The sequence below is a fragment of the Dipodomys merriami genome, unplaced genomic scaffold, assembly GCF_024711535.1.
Source record: "Dipodomys merriami isolate MVZ:Mamm:240054 unplaced genomic scaffold, mDipMer1.0.p SCAF_57, whole genome shotgun sequence".
In the NCBI taxonomy this organism is placed as follows: Eukaryota; Metazoa; Chordata; class Mammalia; order Rodentia; family Heteromyidae; genus Dipodomys; species Dipodomys merriami.
Window position 1 is genome coordinate 7,350,371 of NW_027206146.1, and position 14,511 is coordinate 7,364,881.

General features: G+C 41.8%; 1 pseudogene; it reads right to left on the reverse strand.

The window, feature by feature from the left end:
- Positions 1-10,134: 10,134 nt before the first annotated feature.
- LOC138812570 (obg-like ATPase 1 pseudogene) lies at positions 10,135-11,242 on the reverse strand (annotated as a pseudogene).
- Between the last annotated feature and the right edge of the window lie 3,269 nt (positions 11,243-14,511).

A 14,511-nucleotide genomic window follows, 5' to 3' on the forward strand; every position in this document is an offset into this window, starting at 1 on the left:
TTTATTTTTTCAAAGAACCAGTTTATGTTTAATTTATTTTGGTTATGATTTTCTGATTCTCTAATTGGTTAATCTCTGCTCTTAATTTGGTTATCTGACTTCGTCTAGTAATTTTAGGTTACATTTTTTCTTGTTTTTCTAGCTGTTTTAATTGCAACAGGAGATTATTTACTTGGTCTGTCGCCATTCTCTTGATGTGGGCACTGAGGGCAATAAATTTGCCCCTCAGGACTGCTTTTGCTGTGTCCCACAAGTATCTTTGTGAGGTGTTTTCATTTTCATTGAGTTGTAGGAAATGCTTTATTTCTTCTCTGAGGAGTGTGCTGTTCAATTTCCTTGTATTAGAGAAATTTCTGTGGTATGCTTTGTTATTGAGAGCTAGCTTGATTCCACTGTGGTCAGATAGGATACAGGGGATTATGTCGATCCCTTTGTATTTGCTTAAGTTCCTTGCATGAACTATGATATGGTCTATTTTGGAGAAAGTTCCGTGGGCTGCTGAGAAGAATGTGTACTGCGTTGTTTTAGGGTGAAATACTTGGTAGAAATCAGTTAATTCCGCTTGAAGTATGGCCTCACTTAATTCGGTAGCTTCTTTGCCACTCCTCTGGTTGGTAGACCTTTCCTTTGGTGAGAGTGGTGTGTTAAAAAGTCTCCTAGTATTATCGTATTGGGATCTATTTAATTCTGTAAGTTTGAGAGCATTTGTTTAACATATCTGGGTGCACCAATATTTGGGGCATATAAGTTGATGATGGCAATATCCTCCTCTTGGATTGTTCCCTGTATTAAAATGTAGTGTCCGTCCTTGTCTTTCCATACTGATTTTAATGAAAAGTTTATTTTGTCAGATATCAGGATAGCTACACCTGCTTTCTTTTTTTTTTAATTTAATTTTATTGTATTTGTGAACATACTGTACAGAGGGGTTACAATTACATGGGCAGGATAATGCGTACATTTCTTATCAAGCATTGCAGCCTCCTCCTTTGTTTACCCTTCACATCCCTTCCCAGCCTCCCCCTCCCTCCCAATCCCAATCCTTCTCCTTCCCCCCCACTTCCCCCGCCACACCGACAATGTAAAGCTCGTTTAGGACATGACAACTTGTACTTCTCATTGTTGCAACAGGCCCATCTGTATCCTTAAACAACTGGTTTTTCCCCATCTCCTCCACAAGTTATACTGACATCAAATATAGTGAAAGCAGGGGTTATACTGTGGGGGAGGCACATACAAAGCAACAAAGAGATAATCTTATAAATGCGTTAGAAACACATGCATGAAAGAAAAAAACGTTAAAATACATATCTAAGGGTTCATTTTCCTGACATCACATTATCTGACCTTTTCCGCTTGACTCATACATATACTAGATATTGCAAATAAGGGAAACCATGGGACCTATGTTTCTTTGGGCCTGGCTTACTTCATTTAATATAAATATTTCCAAGTTTTTCAATTTCCTAACAAATGGGGCAATGTCATTCTTTCTGAATGAGGCATAGAATTCCATTGTGTAAACCATGGGACCTATGTTTCTTTGGGCCTGGCTTACTTCACTTAATATAATTTTTTCCAAGTTTTTCCATTTCCTAACAAATGGGGCAATGTCATTCTTTCTGATGGAGGCATAGAATTCCATTGTGTATATATACCACATTTTCTTGATCCATTCATCTACTGAGGGGCATCTGGATTGGGTCCATATCTTAGCTATGATAAATAATGCTGCAATAAACATAGTTGTGCTGGTAGCTTTAGTGTGGTCTTGTTTGTAAACATTTGGGTAAATGCCCAAAAGTGGGATTGCTGGGTCATAGGGAAGTTCTATGTGAAGTCTTTTGAGGAACCTCCATACTGCTTTCCAAAGTGGTTCAACAAGTTCACATTCCCACCAATAATGAAGTAAGGTTCCTTTCTGTCCACATCCCCTCCAGCATCGGTTGTTGTTAGAGTTCTTGATTTTTGCCGTTCTAACTGGGGTGAGGTGATATCTCAATGTTGTTTTGATTTGCATTTCTTTTATGGCTAGGGATGTTGAACATTTCTTCATGTGTCTATTGGCCATCCTTCTTTCTTCTTCAGAGAAGTTTCTCTTTAAGTCTTTCGCCCACTGATTTACTGGGCAGTTGTTTCTTTGAGGATTTGTTGTTGGGGGGTTTAATTTTTTGAGTTCCAAGTATATTTTCGATATGAGACCCTTGTCCGTTGTATGGCTAGTAAAGATCTTCTCCCAATCGGTGGGCTTTCTATTGATCTTGCTAGCTATGTCCTTTGCCATGCAGAAGCTCTGCAACTTTATGCAATCCCATTTGTCCAATCTTTCTTTGATTTGTTGTGTTTCTGTGTCTCTATTCAAAAATTTTCGGCCTGAGCCAAGGACACCTAGGGTTTCTCCTATTCCATCCTGTAATGTTTTCAGAGTGTCTGCTTTGACTTTGAGGTCTTTGATCCATTTGGAGTTGATTCTGTTGCAGGGTGATATATAAGGATCTAGCTTTAGTTTTCTACATGTAGTTAACCAATTTTGCCAGCACCATTTACTGAAGAGACTGTCTTTCTTCCATTCTATTGTTTTAGCTCCCTTATCGAAGATTAGATGGCTATAGGTCTGTAGGTTCATTTCTGGATTTTCAATTCTATTCCATTGGTCCTGAAGTCTGTTCTTATGCCAATACCAAGCTGCTTTGATTACTATGGCTTTATAGTAGAGTTTAAAATTTGGTATTGATATTCCTCCAGCAGTGTTCTTTACATTGAGCAGCGTTTTTGCTATTCGGGGTCTTTTATTGTTCCATATGAATTTTTGGATTGCCTCTTCTATTTCCTTGAAGAATGAAGTTGGAATTATGATAGGTATTGCACGGAATTTGTAGGTAGCCTTGGGAAGTATTGCCATTTTCACGATGTTAATTTTTCCAATCCAGGAGCATGGGAGGCTTTGCCATTTTTTAAGTTCTGTTACACCTGCTTTCTTACTGGGGGCATTTGACTGGTAGATCCTTTTCCAACCCTTCACTCTGAGTTTGTTTGTATGTTTGGCTGAGAGGTGGGTCTCCTGAAGGCAACAGATGGATGGGTCTTGTTTTCTGATCCAGTCCTCAGTTCGTTTTCTTTTAATTGGCAAATTCAGCCCATTTATATTAAGAGAAAGTATACAAAGATGCATTGTTGTCCCTGCCATTCCGTTTTCCTAAGTTTTTCTTCTTTCCTTTCCTCCTGTGCTTGCTCAGTTAGACTTTGAGTAATGCCTGTCTGGGGCAGGTCCCAGTTCCTGGTTGCTTTCTTCAGGTTGTGCCCCCCTCTTAGAATTCTTTGTAATGCTCGCTTAATGTTTATGTATTCATTTAGTTTTCTTTGCTCTTAAAAGTTTTCAGTTCTCCATCGAATGTGAATGCTAGCTTTGCCGGATATATCAGTCTGGGTTGGCCGTTATTGACTTTCAGGGCTCGTATGGTGCTTTCCCAGGCTTTTCTTGCATTCATTGTCTGTGTGGAGAGATCTGCAGTGATTCTAATTTTTTCCCGTTGTAGTATAGCTTCTTCTTCATTTTTGCTGCTTGCAGGATTGTTTCCTTATTATTCAGATCTATCATTTTTACTATAATGTGTCTAGAAGTGTTTCTCCTGGATCTTGCTTGTTGGGTGTTCTATACGCTTCTGTGATGTAGGTAAGATGTTCTTTTTTGAGGTGGGGAAAATCTTCATTGATTATCTTGTTAAATAGGTGTTGCATTCCCTTGCTCTGTAATTCTTCACCTACGTCCACTCCAATTAGACGAAGATTAAGTTTCTTGGCATTATCTGCTTGCTCTTGAATTTCCCTTTGGTTTAATTTGAGTGATTTTTCCATGTCTGTCACTTTTTGGTCCAGTTGGTGTATTCTGTCTTCTGTATCTGACACTCTACTTTCCATTTCATTCACTCTGTTGACTGTGGCTTCTATTGTGGTTTGCATGGAGGAAATGGATCCCTTTATGGATTCAATGTTGGTTCTCAGAGTACTGATCTCAGTATGTATTACCTCTAATTTGGCCTTTATCTCACTTCTTATTGAGGTTTGTGCAGCTTCTATTTTTGCATCCAACTCTTTTTTTATATCCTGTATCTCTTTTGATAGTTCATCCTTGTGCTCTTTCAATTTCTGATCAATTTCTCGCTTTATTTCTTGAGTCATTGCCTTCAGCAACCCTTGGATGTAGCTTTTGTCTTCCATTCCTGCTTTGCTCCCACTGGGGCTCTCCCCTGCGTGGCTGCTGGCTTTTGAGGTGAGCTTGCTGTCCTGGGTGGTGGTAAACCTTGTGATTTTTTCTCTGTGATTTTCGCATGGGGGTTCAGGAGACTGCTCTGCAATTTTGTTTTGGTGTGTCTGTCTTTGCTTGGTTGCTGATTCTGTATTGGTAGCCTGATGTGGGTTCTGTTGGGAGCCTATTTTCAGCTGCTAGTCTGACCTACTTAGGATTCTTAGCTCTCTGCTGTAGATTGCTGGCAATTCCCGCCTTTGGAAGGGTTGAGCAGCCTAGACTGCTTGTGTTTGCTCCTACGGGTGCTTTTGTGAAGATCAGATGCTCTGGATGCACTCTCCCAAATACAGGCATCTGCTATGGGCTCCTGATGTGTTTTTGTTTGTTTGTTTGTTTTGGGCTGGTTGTGGGCTTGAACTCTAGGTTTGGGTGCTGTCCCTCAGCTCTTCAGCTCAAGGCTGGCACCCTACCATTTGAGCCACAGCACCACTTCTGACCCTTTTTGCTTTTGTGATGCTGAGGAATCAGATCCAGGACCTCATACATCCAAGACTATCACTCTACTGCTGAGCCGCCTTATCAGCCTGAGCTCCTGCTTTCTATTAGGTGCTGGTAGGCTGTGTTGCCCCATTTCTCAGCCTAGGGTATATGGGTGGAGTTTTGGTGGGGTTTGCGCTTCTCTTGTCCTGAGCCTCCAGATCTTTTGTTGTCACAGGCGTGCTTCCCGGGGAGTGCTGTTTCCTGATTTTCTCCCCTCTGTTGTGGCGTATGCTCAGCTTTGTACTTCAGTTGGGAGGAGTTGGTTGTGTTGTTCAGGTGCCGGATCCCCAGGCCTGGTTCCGGCCCCAGCCTGGAGCGCACTCGTTAGGCCTGTGCTGATGTGTATACCACCTAGGTTATGCAGCCTGGAGGACACAGTTCAAATTTCTTCTACTGTAGGTAGTCTTGACCCAGGGGTGCTGTTCCTGGATTGGGCATTTAAGCTCCCTTCCAGGGGCCCTCTTGCTCTGGCCTGGCCAGCGCTGTGTGCTCCACAGGTTGGTGGAGCTCTCGGACAGTTCCCAGTTTTAGTGGGTCCTGTGATCTGGGTGTTGGGGTAGGGAGTCTAGGTCAGGATTTGGGCATTCCCTCCAGCTATGGTCTCCCTTGAGGGATACACTGTCCTCTGTGGGGTACTCACCCTGGAGCTGGTTTTGTGGTGTAAGTCGTCAGTTGTTGCAATCCCAGTTCAGTTGGGGTGGTTGCGGGCTGGGTTGGGCAGTGGTGGCTCTGTGTGATTCTTTTCTGTCTCTGCCTCTATCGAAGCTGTCGGGTCCACAGTGTCCACACTCAGGCGGCTTCTTAGAGGGTTGTAGAGATCCGGTGGGTCTGACGCCGGTGCCTCATGCAGCTTCTGCGTGGGTGATCTGCATGCAGCCCCCTGTGCCTCTGGGACCTGGGCAGCCCCCGCCAGGTAGATGCTATAGTGGACGGGTGGGTCCGGTGCCTCAGGTGGCTCCTGTGGGGGTGATCTGCAGGCAGCCCCCTGTGCCTCTGGGACCCGGGCGGGCCCCTGCTGGGTCCTTGTGATCGTGATCTGGTGGGTCTAGTGCCTCAGGCGGCTTCTGTGCAGGTGGTCTGCTGACAGGTCCCTTTCTCACGCTGCCGGTGCCGGTCGGCTTTGGCGGGATGGAGCCTCTCTGCTCGGGTGGAGAGTGAGGGGTGGGGATGCGATCCTCGTGGAGACTCTTGGCTGGTAGGTTTCTCTGTTCCTGGAGATCCACTGTTCTGCAAACCGGTACCTCAGGTGGCTTGTACGCGGGTGATCTGCAAGCAGCCCCCTGTGTCTCTAGGGCTCCGGCAGCCCCTGCCAGGCCAGCTGGCCGGCGGCTTGGCACACTGCTGTGCGGCCAGTAAAGGTTGGGGGAGGGGTCTTCGCTCTTATCTGCTCTGAAATTCTCTCCTTTTCCTCTCTTTCTTTTTTTGTTATTTTCCACCTCCTGCTTTTCTCTGAGTGTTCGTCTTTTTGTTGTTGTCGGTCTCTTGGGGAGATTAAGCATTGGAACTCGAACTCTCTTTTTGGTTGGGGAGAGCTGTGGCGTTTCCCTACTGACCCGTCGCCATCTTGGTCCCCCCTCTCCATTCCTAATGTTTTAAAGCCTCTTATTAATCACCTTTAAGATTTCATACTTTAGTTTTCATTTGCATTTTTAAAAAATCTCAAAATCTTGAGGCCAAGTGTCACTCATTGTCTCTTGACTGCTTGTTTTTACACATTAAAACTTTTAAACTCAAATGACAATTTTTCCTTAATGCAAGAATTACAGTCACCATCACTATGCCACGAAGCTAGACTTAACACTTTTAAGGATTTTAAAAACATATACTACTTGTAGAACATCATTGAAAGCAAGTCACCTTATATAAATAACCTTTTAACTCTCTTTTTAAGTCCAAGGGGCAGTTTTAGCAATACTACAGATCATCACATCACTAATTTTAACCATCATATTTTCAGAGTCTATCTACAGGGAAAAGGGACAGAACAACGATGGGCCACTTGGCTCCGCCTATGGAATGGGCACATACCCAATCTGACTCTTTAGGGTTAGATGAACTGCGTTTGTGCCAGCTTGCCCTCTTTTACTATGCATGGACTCCTCCTAGCGCGTGTCCCACCATCTGTGGTCTCCCCCCCAGAGTCTTTCCCACCATGCATGACCAGCTGAACTGCACTTCTGCCTGCTCACCCATTACCCCTAAAGATAGGTCTTCTGTTGGCTTCTAGTTTTTCCTTTTCTTATCTCTTGGTTCTCAAATGAAATGCACAGTTTGAAACAGACAGAACAAGTAATATTTTTGACAGTGTTAAACTAACCTTTACATTTAAATTTCTAATATTTATTCCCAAATTTTAGCCAAGGGAACTAAATCCCAAACAGCCAATGCATTTTTGTTAAGCCAGATAACTTGATTACAGTATAAACAGTCTTATGCATTCTCAAATACCAGATTTTCATTTTTCAAGTTAAAGAATCCTTAAAAAGTCATTTAAAACACTATGAAGATTCTTTAAAATTTTTGTTAATGTCCAAACCTCATAACCTTTTGAATTTTAAATTTAAACTCACCCAATTGTTACAGCATGCTGATGATTCTTCCCTTGAACATGTTCACAAACACATACAAAACACACACAGATCTTAAAGCGCGCAAAAATCAAAATCAGTTGTATATACATTTTCTGAAGTTTTAAACAAAAATTTAAGACACCATTTTTTAAACTAATTTGGGCTTCATTTTCCTAATGCTTACTTGTTTAGCAAGGCATTTCACCAACGGGTCTTTTGAATCCCTTCTGTTGAAGGAGGACTGGGGGAAGGGGTCACCTGAAACTAAACTAGCTTTTCCCCATTTAGACAAAACCACTTTACAAATTGTTACATTGTCAGGACTAGCTGAAAAAGTTCAAACCAGGCAAACAGACTTCTACACCCTCCCTGCCAGCAGCCTCCACAAGGAGAAAATGCAGCTTGAGGCTTGAAGCAACTTTCCATGCCTCACAGGGGGGGGGGGGGGCACAGCAGGTATGTGACCATGACTGAGCCCAGCCAGAGGCTGGGACTTTTATTCCCCAAGTCTAGGGACAGGAAGAATAAAGCTGCAGCTACAGCCCTATGAATTCAACAGCATTAAGTTATCACAATTTCGAGTGAGATCTTGTCTTATGCATCTCTTATTCTGATGGGTCAATTTACTAAGACAGACAGGCACCATTCTCCTAACATAACAGTCACAGATAATTTTTCTTTAGAGCACCACCTGCCTTTCATCCACAAAAGAAAGAACAGCCAATGCCCACACTTTTTCCTTGAGGCAAACAGAGTCTTGTCAGTGATGAGCAGTTGCTAAGGTCATTTCCACAGCTGAAACATGAATACTCACAATGAACTATAAATTCAAGGTCCAAAGTTAATTCATTCTCTAAAATCTCATCTTCTTGACGACCAATTTCATCCTGAGTTATAGTTTTACCTCTTTTAAACTGACAGCATGTCCTAGTAAACTTTGTGTTAGAACATTTTGCAAAGAAGAGCCTTCTTTGATACAAAAGGAAGTTTCATTCATTGTCTTTTTTTTTGGGGGGGGGGGTTGTCATAGGTCTTGAAATTTGGGTCTGGGCACTATCCCTGAGCTCTTTAGCTCAAAGCTAGAGCTCTATGAATTGAGCCAAAGCACCACTTCAAGTTTTCACCACTTCCCGCCAGGTGGCTTTGAACTGCTATCCTCAGATCTCAGCATCCTGAGTAGCTAGGATGACAGGCATGAACCACTGGCACCCAACCTGACCAAATATTTTAAGTCAGTCTTTATATCACTGGACAGGTCCCATTTCTGAATTGTTACATATCACAGTACAATTTAAGTGCAACAGTTTACCCAGCATAGGAAACCCCAAACAGAGGCTTATACTGAGCAGGAGGCACCAGCAGTCTGAATAAGCACCATCATCATTATAAACAACGATGATGCATTCACTTCCGTTCCCTTGTCCTTTTGGCATCTCTCAGCTTCTAGAGAAAGCTTCTTCACTGGACCCCAGGTGGGAAAGGTCGTTCTTTCTCTTTCTCCCGGAGCCTTTAGTTATCCTCATCCTCTTGAAGGTTTTCTCCAGAGGTTCCTGGAGATTGGATGCATTTTCTCTTTATTTCTGGATTTTCATTTCAGGGTAGGTAGAGAGTTGTCCGCTGACCCTGTGCACCCACAGGAATAACCACCACCCCATACTTTGACAGTTCCGAGTCTCTAGTTATTACCAATGTCATCCTTTCAGTGTATTGGTTGAGGTGAAGAAGCAATTTTTTCAGGTCTTTCCAAAGTTTATCTGCTGCTGAAGTATTGGATGGAAAAAGCAAATTTTCAAAATTAAGGGTATAGAATGCCATTGCTACCTGTTCTTTGGGGCTGTAGTGATCTACACCTATCTCCTCCCCCCACCCTTTTATTTGTCAGTGGTGGAGCCAGAATTCAGGGCCTGGGCGCTGATCCTGTGCTCAAAGCTAGTGCTCTATCACTTGAGCCACAGAGCCACATCCAGCTTTTTCTGAGTAGTTTATAGAAAATAAGACTCTCATGGAATTTCCTGCCCAAGGATGGCTTTGAACTGCGCTCCTCAGATCTCAGCCTCTTGAGTAGCTAGGATTACAGGTGTGAACCACCAGCGCCCGACTTCAAGTGAATGTGAAGTAGTCCTAATATTCCCTTTTCCGCTTTGAAACAAATACTTTGGATAACTTTTCTTTCCAAGTCCTCATTTTAAGGCCAATCAAATTGTTAATTTGCATTTAAGTTAACTCTTTTAAAACCTAGAGCCACTGGGAAACAACCATTTCTCTCCTGGCCATCTGGAATTAAATCTTGACACTTTTTTTTTCTGTAGTCTGAGTTAACTCGTAGAAACCCTTTAGATTCAAATAGCATAATTTTTCTTTACATGTAGGAATCACTGTACCAAGAACCCAGACTTAATAAACTAAGGATCTCACAACAAGCTTGTTATTCCCAATTTGTATCTAATTGCAGAATAGCATTTAAACCAAATTACAATATACAGATTAACCCTATTTTCTTTTAAATTCTTCTTTTAAAGTTTTTAATTTTTTTTGTTTTGTCAAATGTTTTATTGAGTGTAGATATCTGGAGTACTGTAAAACATGCATTATCTGTAGATTCAAAAAAGGAGCAAGCCACTTTGTCCTCACTGTCAAATGTGTCAGGCTTGGCGTACATGATGGAGATTAATGAAGTATCATGAGAGTAATATGGTTTCTGAAAAGCTTCTATAATTTGGAGTAGGGTCTTAATCATGTGAAAAACAAAGCTATTCGCATTAAGTATCATATATTTCATTGGAGGTACACTGAACTTTATAATTTTAAAACAAATAAAAAATAATTGGTTTGTAGAAGATGCCCATTTCCCCAACTTTATTCACCCCTTCTGAAATTTTAATTTTAAAAAATCATATGACTTCTGGAAGTTTTATGTTTATCTGAGCAAAAACTATTATTTCTATTTTGGTTGCTGAGGTGTATTAAACTTGAAGAAGATAATATCTCCATCTTCAACAATATAATTTCTGCCTTGTTGTCTGTACTTTCCAGCAGCCTTGACTGCATTTTCAGAACCTTCCTCCTTAAAATCATCGTATTTCATTACTTCTGCCATAATGAATCCCTTTTCCAAATCTGGTGAATCTTTCCTGCAGCCTGAGGTGCCTTCATCCATTTCCTGATGGTCCATGCACGCACTTCTTCTGGGCCTGCAGTGAAAAAGTATTCCAGTTGGAGTGCTGCAAACCCAGCCTTAATGATCTTCGGCAATGCACTTTGTGTCATGTTCGCTTCCAGATACTTCTGTCTCTCCTCAGCACTCAATTCTTGCAACTTGAGTTTCAAGGCCCCACTAAAAAAAATGACCAAGGCACCTGAGTCATACTTGACCACCCACTCTTTAATTTTTATCACCCATTTGTTTTTCTGCCTAATGTAGTCTTTTTCAGAAAGATTAACCAAGTAGACCACTGGTTTTGAAGTCAAAAATAAGTGTTTATTCAACACTTCAATCTCTTTGTCATTCCAATCATGATAGAAACGAACAGGTTTCTTTTGATCTATACCCCAGGATTTGACCTTGCACATTATGTCATATTCAGGTTTTAGTTTTTTATCTCCGCCTCGGACAGCCACTTTTTCTAGTTTATCTATAATGGGACCAATCATTTTCTCATCTTTAAGCTGAAGTTCTTCATGTATTATTTCTATGTCTCAGATGGGATCTACACTTCCTTCCACATGTGTGATATCATCATCTTCAAAAGCACATGTTAGATGAAAGATTCCATCACAGGCACTAATATGAGATAAAAAGGCATTTCCCAGGCCCTGCCCGTTGTGAGCTCCTTTCACAAGACCAGCAATATCCACTACATTTAGAAAGGCGGGAATTTTGCTTACTGGTTTGTGAATTGACAAAGAAAGTCAAATCTTTCATCTGGCACAGGTACTGTGCTCTCATTAGGATAAATAGTACAAAATGGGAAGTTTTCTGCAGAGGCCTATCAGTTAATACATTGATGAATGTAGATTTCCCAACATTTGGTAATCCAGCAATGCCAATTTTCAGTGAGGTTCCAAATCTTCCAATGCTTGGGGGTGGTTTAATTCCATCACCTGCCTTTTGGGGGGCATCGTGCTCAGCCAGGAGGGTGACACGGGGTGTGAGATTGCAGGAGACTTGCTGGCAACTGGAGGCGGGGAAGAAGGCAGAGAAAGTTCAGGCCCGGCCCCTTCACCCAGAGGCACGCAAGTACGGCGGAGGAGACAGAACGTGCAAGACAGGTAAGATTTTAATTTTTTTTTTTTGATTTTAATTTTTAATACATCCCAAGGAGCAGTTTTTAGGAATACTAATCACATTGCCTATGTTACTGTTAGTTTTTAGTGTCTGTCTGAAAGGGAAAGAGAGAAGCATCTATATGAAACTGGTGAAAGACCCCAGACTTCTGGGATACTTTCGTCTGCAGGAAGGCGCCCCAGAAACCAAGACTCCAAACCAGCAAATGCAACAAGCAAGAGGAATTTATTCAGCGTTTGCGCAAACACACTCTCTGCCCCAGTCAGTCAAAGAGCCCCGGGCAGCAGTTACAAGCATTTTTAAAGGCAAAAACCACAGGATTAGCATAAGACACCAGGTGCTCCGGGATTGGCCCAATTTAAAAATCACTATGTACTCCAGCAATCATTTTGCTATGCGGGAAATTTTGTAACACTCCTCGTAAACTGGTTGGCTGAGGGCAAATCTATGGGGAGCGGTCACCCTGGAGGGGAGTTCACATAGTTACAGGCTTGTGATTGGTTGACATTTGACCTAGTTTGCTGGACTCGCCAGATGGTCCTTATCTTGGGTCCCATTTGGGGAACTTCCAAACAGGAACTTAGAAGAACATACTCGTTTGTTCTTTATCTACAACTACAGACCTTATCCCAGGGCCGGCATCTGGACTCTGAAACTTTTTCCTTATTTTCAGGGAGGGGAAGGGTCACAGCTAGCGCAAGCAAGTTTACTGAAGCAAAATCAGCAGTTAGCAATTGGAAAATGTAACTCTAATTTTTAATCTTTCATTCCCTCCTTTTTCTTTGGACTAATTTTAATCTGAAAATTTAGGGTGTCTCTATATTATTTTGTGGGGTGTCAGTTGTTTTCAATGCTTGGTATTGGGATCTCAGAACTAATAGATGGACTGCACTGATTTTTTTTTTTTACAAAAGACACCAGTCTGTTGAGTATACAAGGTCTGATTGTAACAAAATTAACAGTACCAGAGCCCCTTACATTTTTTTTTTACCAGTCCTGACTCCGTGTATCACAGTTAACTTAATTTTATACCAGCTGTACTTGTAAGCTCCAATTTTAAGACATACTCATTCCATTTGTTACATACTAAAACTTTTTGAGATTTGTCTTAAAGACATTTCTTACTTTTTAAATTTTTCAATTTTTTTTCCAAGGCTTTTTTTTACTACCTTTTTTTTTTTTTTTTTTTTTTTTTTACAATTTCTTGAGCATCTTTGTGGCTGGAGTTTAAAAATGCCCAATTTTTTTTGGCTTGCAGAACCTTTATCTTAGAACAGCCTTAAGGCACCACTGTGATGCAGAAGCTTGTTAGATTTTAAGGCTAAGAGTATTACCTCCATTGATAACACACTCAGGTTATTACCATACCAGAGCCAAACTAGGCTGTGACCATAGAGTGGATTTCCAGTCACTATGCACTGAAATGCCTAAGACAAGCAATCCAGTGATATCCTTGTCCCCAATATCCACTGTGGGAAGAGAGGGTTTCTGGATATCATCCAAAAGAATGTCCCACAAGATCTTAGATTTAGCAACATTCAACCAGGAAGCAGACTCAGGTGATGGAATCAGGCAGGAGTTCCTCCAGGTGGCTGTCAGTCCTTCGTTGAACTTTACCCATTAGGGTATGCTGCAGCAGCAGCAGCAGCAGCAGGGTCTCTCAGTGGCTCCAAGGGACTGTCACACCTCATGCTGGGCTGTAAATTCCTACACAGACTGGTCAAGGATACATTGCATAGGCTTGACAGGCTTTGATCCTGCTGGTTTTTAAGATCTTTAAACAATAGCCCAGGACAGTTTACCAAAATTACAACCTTTTTACTAATCAGATATTTTTGTAAATAAACACAGAAGGCTCAGAAGGCTTAGTTTTGTAGCCATCTCTGACAGATGCAGTCTCCACACCTTGAACACCTACAACAGTTAACACTATTTTTTATGCCTTTTTTTGAAATTATTTTATCTATTTTGTCTCATTTTTCCAAAACTGACTCTGGACCCTTGATCTTAAAAAGGGGGTAGAAGGGTGAAGGTCCATCTTCTGTAACTTTTTTAGGTTGACTTTAGGGGCGTTGATCTTACCTAGCCAGGAACCTATAACCTTAGTCCATTTTACAAAGAGGCCATCAGGGTTAGATGTCATTAAGAACAATATTTAACTTTTGACAACTGCACAGACCTTTTTTCCGTCTACAGCAGTGTAGCTTGTTTAGCACTCTGGTTTGTAAAAGCATCTTCCTAGATGACTTAGGAATGTGATCTCTAGTGACCCAACAATGCCTAAGTTACCTTTGCAGGCCTTTAGACAGATATCAATAGAAACACACTTTCAGGTTTACAAACTTTTTCCTGAGCAGATGAACTTTATGTAACTAGTGTTAGCTCAATTAGAGCTGCCAATTTGAGCTTTTGCCACATAAAGGGGTTGAGATTTAAACTATCCCCCACATTTTATAACATTGGCTTTTTACTATCATAGAGGACTGGAAAGTTCCTGTCCCTTACAAGGTAGATAGTCATGGACATTAGGCATGCTTTTAAACTCTTCCCATGACCTCCCGGCTCTGACCAGTTTTGAAGGGCCATGCACAAATGACTCTAGGATCTGACATTTTTGCCATCCAAGCAGTGGCTTACTGCCTCTGGATGCTCCTCCATTGCTTTTGTCCCAGGAGTGTCTTCTCCACATTGGGATAAATGCCTCATTGGCATTTCCCTTTAGCTGGTCACTGGACTTGAACTCGGGACCTGAGCACTGTCCCTTAGCTCTACAGCTCAAGGCTAGCACTCTGCCACTTTGAGTCCCAAAGCATCTCTGCTTGCTCTTTCAGCACTCTGCTGGCTGAGTAGAGGTGACAGTCTCAAAGGCA